We start from the raw sequence: 6,658 nt of genomic DNA, 5'->3' as shown, positions 1-6,658 counted from the left end.
TATTGTTTTATTCAAACGTAACCAAACGGCTGAGACGACGACGTGTGAAAGGATTTATGATGAAAAACGTTTTCCGTTGGCACAGGAGAAGACTCATTTATGCCACACACACACACACACACACACACACACACACACACACACACACACACACACACACACACACACACACATACACACACACACACACACACAGGGTGTCGCCTTTCTAGGTAAATTAAATGGAATTAACTCTCCTACCTTTAAAACAATCACCGTGTGTGTGTGTGTGTGTGTGTGTGTGTGTGTGTGTGTGTGTGTGTGTGTGTGTGTGTGTGTGTGTGTGTGTGTGTGTGTTTCCTAGAAATCTTAACCAGACATTTTTTATTTCCTGTGGGCCAACCGTCGACATAAAGACCACACACGCGCACACACACGCACACACACACACACCACATCCTCTTCTGTGTGACGGAGGGTTGAATTTCCCTCACGCAGCACTATGATTGGATAATCCCATGAACAAATATAAAACCAGGGGTAAAAGTGCACTTAAAATACTAAAAACACACTTAATTATTAATTATAATTCATTTATCAAACAGTCACTGTCGGGCTTCTCATCACTCTGGTGCTGTTTAACACACAAGTGTCACTCTGTCGTCCCCCTGTGTCAGTTTTGGATTATAAATAAACTGCATATAAACATATAAACTTTATTCAGCTAACATGTTTTCAGCGTAACAGATCTCAGCGCGCGTGTTCTCGGTTTTTATTTGGGAACTTTGGAACAAACGTACGTCTGCTTAAACACTTTGATTACCAGCTGCGCACGTCGGCGCAAGAGCTGGTTAATCTGGTTTTACTACAAACAGGTGCTGCTCCAAGAGTGGACACGCTAATGCTAATGCTAAGCTAATGCTATTAGCTAAAGTGACATGGCAGGGAGGAGGCCTCGGGGAAGACCCAGGACCAGGTGGAGAGATTAGATCTCCACACTGGCCTGGGAACGCCTCAGGATCCCCCAGTTAGAGCTGGTTAATGTGGCCCGGGAAAGGGAAGTTTGGGGTCCCCTGCTGGAGCTGCTGCCCCCGAGACCTGATCCAGGATCAGAGGCTGAAGATGAGATGAGATGAGATGAGATGACATGGCAGGAGAAAGGAAACTTCTCTATCTTATCGTCATCCAGCTGAGACACTTGTGGGAACAGTCTGAGTCTGCAGCTCCACTCAATACTGACACATTTAAAAACAGTCGCTTAAACAGAAACACGTGACGAAATATCCAGAAGTTCCCCTTTAAAATGAGTTACGCTTCATTCTCTGGAAACGTGAACATTCATTCATTCATTCATCTTCAGCCTCTTGTCCCTGTTGGGGTCACGGGGCGCTGGAGCCGATCCCAGCTGACATCGGGCGTGAGGCGGGGTACACCCTGGACAGGACGCCAGTCTATCACAGGACACATAGAGACGAACAGAGACAGACAACCATTCACACCTACGGGTGATTTAGAGTCATCAATGAACCCAACACCTGCACGTCTTTGGACTGTGGGAGGAAACCGGAGAACCCGGAGAAAACCCACGCAGACACGGGGAGAACATGCAGACTCATCAGAGCTTTATCAAGAACTTTATCTGTTCCATCAATCAATGCTACTAATAATCACAAAGGACGGGTCCGAGCATGCTTATTCCAGGCAGTCATGAGGATTATTTTTGGTACTTAGCCAATGAAAAGAGGCACGCATGGTTTCTCAGGAAACATCAGCCACCAACTGCATTGTGTTGCGACACTCGTCATGTTTGATTTGAAGGGAACGAGTCGAGTTGTATTTGGGAGATTTTGCAACAAACGACTGTCTACTAAGGGCGCACTCACACTGTCGTTCTGTCCTGGGCCAAAACCGGTTTTTCAGCCAAAGCCTAGTATGTTTAAGCAGTGTGAGTGCAACCGCTCCGCGCATAACTGCGGACAGCGGGCGGTGTCCTCTATGAAAGAGGTGGGCTTTAGCAGAGCCGTTTGCACGTGTACGAGCACGAGCGTGCGCACGTGTACGAGCACGAGCACGAGCCCTACGGCGGTAGCGTTATGTGCGCCTGTTCGAACATAGAAAAAAGAAGGACGGACCATGCGCGGACATTTAACAACAACAACAATGGCGGTGAAAGGTTCACGTTGGTGTGATGCGGAGGTGGAGTGTTTACTGCAGATTTGGTCGATGAAAAGATTCAAAAACAGTCGACAAGACGCACAAAAACTCCGAGGTCTACGGAAAGATCTGGAAACAAAGCCACGCATCGCCATGACGTCATCAATGCGTGTGACGTGTTACGGCGTGATGACGTATAGGCAGCAATAAGCATTCTCCGAGGCCCAGGTAGTGTGAGTACAAACGGGCCTGGAGGGGGGGACAAGGACCCTAAAGCCCGGGTCGCGGTGCGGAAGGACAGTGTGAGTGCGCCCTAAAACACTTTGGATCCCAGCTGCTCGTGTTGGCGCAGGATGGTTAAGTCGACGCACTCGGTCGTTGTCTGTCGAGTGAAACGCTGCATTTTCCAGGCGATCCAAGAGGTTTTTTTGGTTGTTTTCTTAAAAACGGTAACAAAAGCCGTCAAACAGGACCATATTTCCCTCTAAGACGCAGTGAAGTGTCTGAGTAAATGTAAAATGTATAAAAGCTCATGTGAAAGGCAAACTTGGGGCAATTGGACAGTATTTATTTTCATTGTATACAGGAAAAACATGACTGCTGCAGTGGAAGTGACTCAGCATGATGATGATGATGATGATGATGATGATGAAGAGGATGTGCTCGGTTCAGTGTTGTGTCATCGTGGGGGCGGACATCTCGCTGTGGGTTGCGGCGGTTGTCCTGACGAGTTTTCCACTGACAGGTAAAGGAGCGGATCGTGACTCAGTTTTGCTTTTTCGGGGGAACCGTTCCTTTAATTCTTCATTCTTCCGCTCATCGTCCGCTCCTTTCTTTTTACTGTTTCCTCTTCTTTGTTTCGTCTAAACGTACGTATCTGTACGTTTATATAAGTTAAGATCGTCCGATGACTAAAATCCTTCATCCATTTCCAAAAAAAACACCAATACTAAAAAAGGGTTTGGTAAAAATGTGTCTTAAAACTTGATAAAATTAATTATTATTCGCTCCTGACAGAAAGACAAAGAGGATATGACATCATCGAGTGTTAAATGGATAAAATAAAACATTTCTCTGGTTTGAACATTGTTGTAAACATTTGTAATAATGTAAGAAAACAACTAAATATAAACGCATGGCCCAACACAGGAGAGCTAACTCCTCAGGCCTGGACTCGGCTGTCCACTCACACCTCAAGGAGAAAGCCCACTCCTTTGATGACAACAGTGTCCACATCCTGGACAGAGAGGACAGATGGTTTGAAAGAGGAGGAAAAGAAGCATCTATGCAAAAGTAGAGAAACCATCGCTAAACAGAGGAGGGGGTCTGAGACACCACTTATCTCCAATTTACAATGCTGCCCTTTCATCCCTTCCCAGGAGATTCAACAATCTAACCTCAAAGAACAACTGTTCACACATGGCCCCGGGTGACCCCAACGACTGTCGTTCACACTCAATAGAGCACTAACGAAGTCGAAACCTACTTCCACCAACGACTGTCACTCTAACGACGGTCGTTGGCACTTGGAGCACAAAGGGTTTCAGTGACATCATCGGCCTGTGAGAGGTTAAAGACCTGGATCTCCACACCAGTTAGTTGGACCAGTCCCAGCCTGGTCCTGGTCCAGTCCCAGCCTGGTCCTGGTCCTGGTCCTGGTCAGATGTGTACATGAACTGATGAAGCCTCTTGGATCAGAGGTGAAACGTCTTCCTGACAAAGAACCAAGTCGTTGTTTTTGACTGAAATTGCTTTGAGGAGAACGACGACCTGGACGAATGAGAACATTCACAGGCCTAACTAAATATAAAGGTGTACCACAGGGTTCGACACTGGGTCCACTTCTTTTCTATATTTTTGTTAATGATTTTCCTTTAATTTGTCATAATTCATCTGTTCCACGGTGCAGATTATACTCGTTTATACTTGTGAACCTAATTTACTGCAAAACAAGAAACATTTCATCCTAATAAATAAACTTGTACATATAAAACATAGATTTAGTCGTTTTTATGCGTAAAAGTTAGATTTCTCTGGTTTGAACATTATTGTAAACATTTGTGTTAATGTATGAAAACTAAATATGAAGGTGTACCACAGGGTTCGATGCTGGGTCCACTTCTTTTCTATATTTTTGTTAATCTTCCTTTAATTTGTTCTAATTCTTCTGTTCGACTGTTTGCAGATGATACTTGTTTATACTTGTAAACTTAATTTACTGCAAAACAAGAAACGTTTCATCCTAATAAATAAACTTGTACATATAAAACATAGATTTAGTCGTTTTAATCCGTAAAACTTAGATTTCTCTGTTTTGAATAAAAAATTTGGGATGATGTAAGAACTCAACTAAATGTAGAACAAAGGTCAAAGTAACATTTATCGTTAATTTGCTCATTTCCTAATCTCCTCTCCCTTTCCTTTATTTTCTTCTCTTCACATCATATTTTCACTTCTTCTCCTCTTTTACAATCTTCCTCTCTTCTTTCCTTTTACATTTTCTTTTCCTAAGACTTAGAGCGTGATCACACTGTCCTTTTGGCCGCGGCCAAAACCGGTTTTTCAGCTAAAGTCTAGTACCTTTAAGCCATGTGAGTGCACCCGCTCCACGCTCAACTGCGGCCAGCGGGCCGCTTGAAAGAGGTGGGCATGTACGAGCACGAGCGTGCGCACGTGTGAGAGCACGAGGCCTACGGCGGTTCTGAGGTCATTTCCTGTGCGCCTGTTGGGACGTAGAAAAAAGAAGGAGGGACCATGCGCGGACATTTCAAACAATGGCGGTGAAAGGTTCACGTTGGTGTGATGCGGAGGTGGAGTGTTTACTGCAGATTTGGTCGATGAAAAGATTCAAAAACAGTCGACAAGACGCACAAAAACTCAGAGGTCTACGGAAAGATCTGGAAACAAAGCCACGCATCGCCATGACGTCATCAATGCGTGTGACGTGTTACGGCGTGATGACGTATAGGCAGCAAGAAGCATTGGCCGGCCCTGGCAGTGTGAGTACAAACGGGGCTGGGGCGCGGGGGGAGAGGGAGGGGGGACAAGGACCCTAAAGTCCGGGTCTCGGTCCGGGAGGACAGTGTGAGTACGCCCTTAAAGAAACAACACATTAATGTTTACTGACGCGTTGTGCTGAATCTCGACCAGCAGAGGGCGACAACACTCCAAACTTACAGCTCACACACAAACCAACAAACAAGTGAAGATAAAAAAAAAATCTACTTTATTTCACAAATTCATATAAATACATAATTAATTTAAAACAAACATTTTCTTCATGTGGTTGTAAAGCTGATACATTAAAGTTCAAGTACTTTTCTTCAGTGAATTCTCAAAAACAACAGATATTTAAAAATGAAATAATTTATTTTGTAACTTTATAATAAAAATGTTAAACATTCAGAATCAGACGTCACTGTGGAGGATAGTTATGATGATGATGATGATGATTAAGGCTCATTGTTGCTCATAAAAAATGTTTTTAAGACTTTAAAATGAAATAATTTGTAAAAAAATGAGAAAAAAATCAGTTGAGCTGCAGATTTTCCCTCAGAATAATTAAAATGAATACAATAATAAATAGTAATTTAAATTAAAATACATGTAACATGTTGTCAGACTTGTGTGCTGGTCCTGGATCCTCTTTAACAAACACCATGTTGGAACAGAAGGAGGCTCAGAAGTGGACCTGGTTCCAGAGCACACTAGGCCAAAGGTCCAGGATCCAGTCTGTGATGGTCTCATCTGATCTGAGGCCGGATGTTTTGGACACTCGGGTGAAGAGAGGGGCAGAGCTGTCAGCTGATCACCATCTGGGGATGAGTGGGTCAGAGGATGGGGAAGGTTCTGGACAGACCGGGTAAACCCAAACCAGTAGTGCGGGTGAACTGGGACCGTCTGGAGGAGGCCCCTGTCCCAGAGACCTTCAACTCACACCTCCGGAGGAGCTTTTCTGGCGTCCCTGTGGAGGTTGGGGGCATTGAACCGGAGTGGGCGATGTTCAAAGCTTCCACTGCTGAAGCTGCAGCGGTGAGCTGTGGCCTCAAGGTCTCAGGTGCCTCAAGGGGCGGGGACCCTGGACCACCGTGGTGGACCCCGGGGGTCAGGGGTCCCCCTGAAGAAGGAGGCCTTCAGGATCTGGTCTCCCAGAAGACTCCGGAGGTGGTTCTGAGGTCCCCACAGGTCTGAAGGGCTGCAGCCTCTGCTGGGTCAGAGGCAAAGCAGCGGGTGTGGGAGGAGTTCACACAAGTCCTGGAGAAGGACTTTGGGGGGCACCGAGGTGCTTCTGGACCACCATTCAGCACCTCAGGAGGGGGACACGGGGAACCGTCCAAGCTTTTTACAGTAAGGACGGGACGCTGGTGACCTCAGCTGATGAGGTCATGGGGCGGTGGAAGGACTCTGAGGAACTCCTGAATCCGTGGTCTGTGGTCATGAAAGCTGGGTCAGGACCCAAAGAACCAGGTCCAGGTCAGGACCCAAAGAACCAGGTCCAGGTCCAAGCGTGTGAACTGTGTTTCCT

The sequence above is a fragment of the Echiichthys vipera genome, assembly GCF_963691815.1.
Source record: "Echiichthys vipera genome assembly, chromosome: 20".
Taxonomy (NCBI): Eukaryota; Metazoa; Chordata; class Actinopteri; order Perciformes; family Trachinidae; genus Echiichthys; species Echiichthys vipera.
This window is presented reverse-complemented; position numbering follows the sequence as displayed.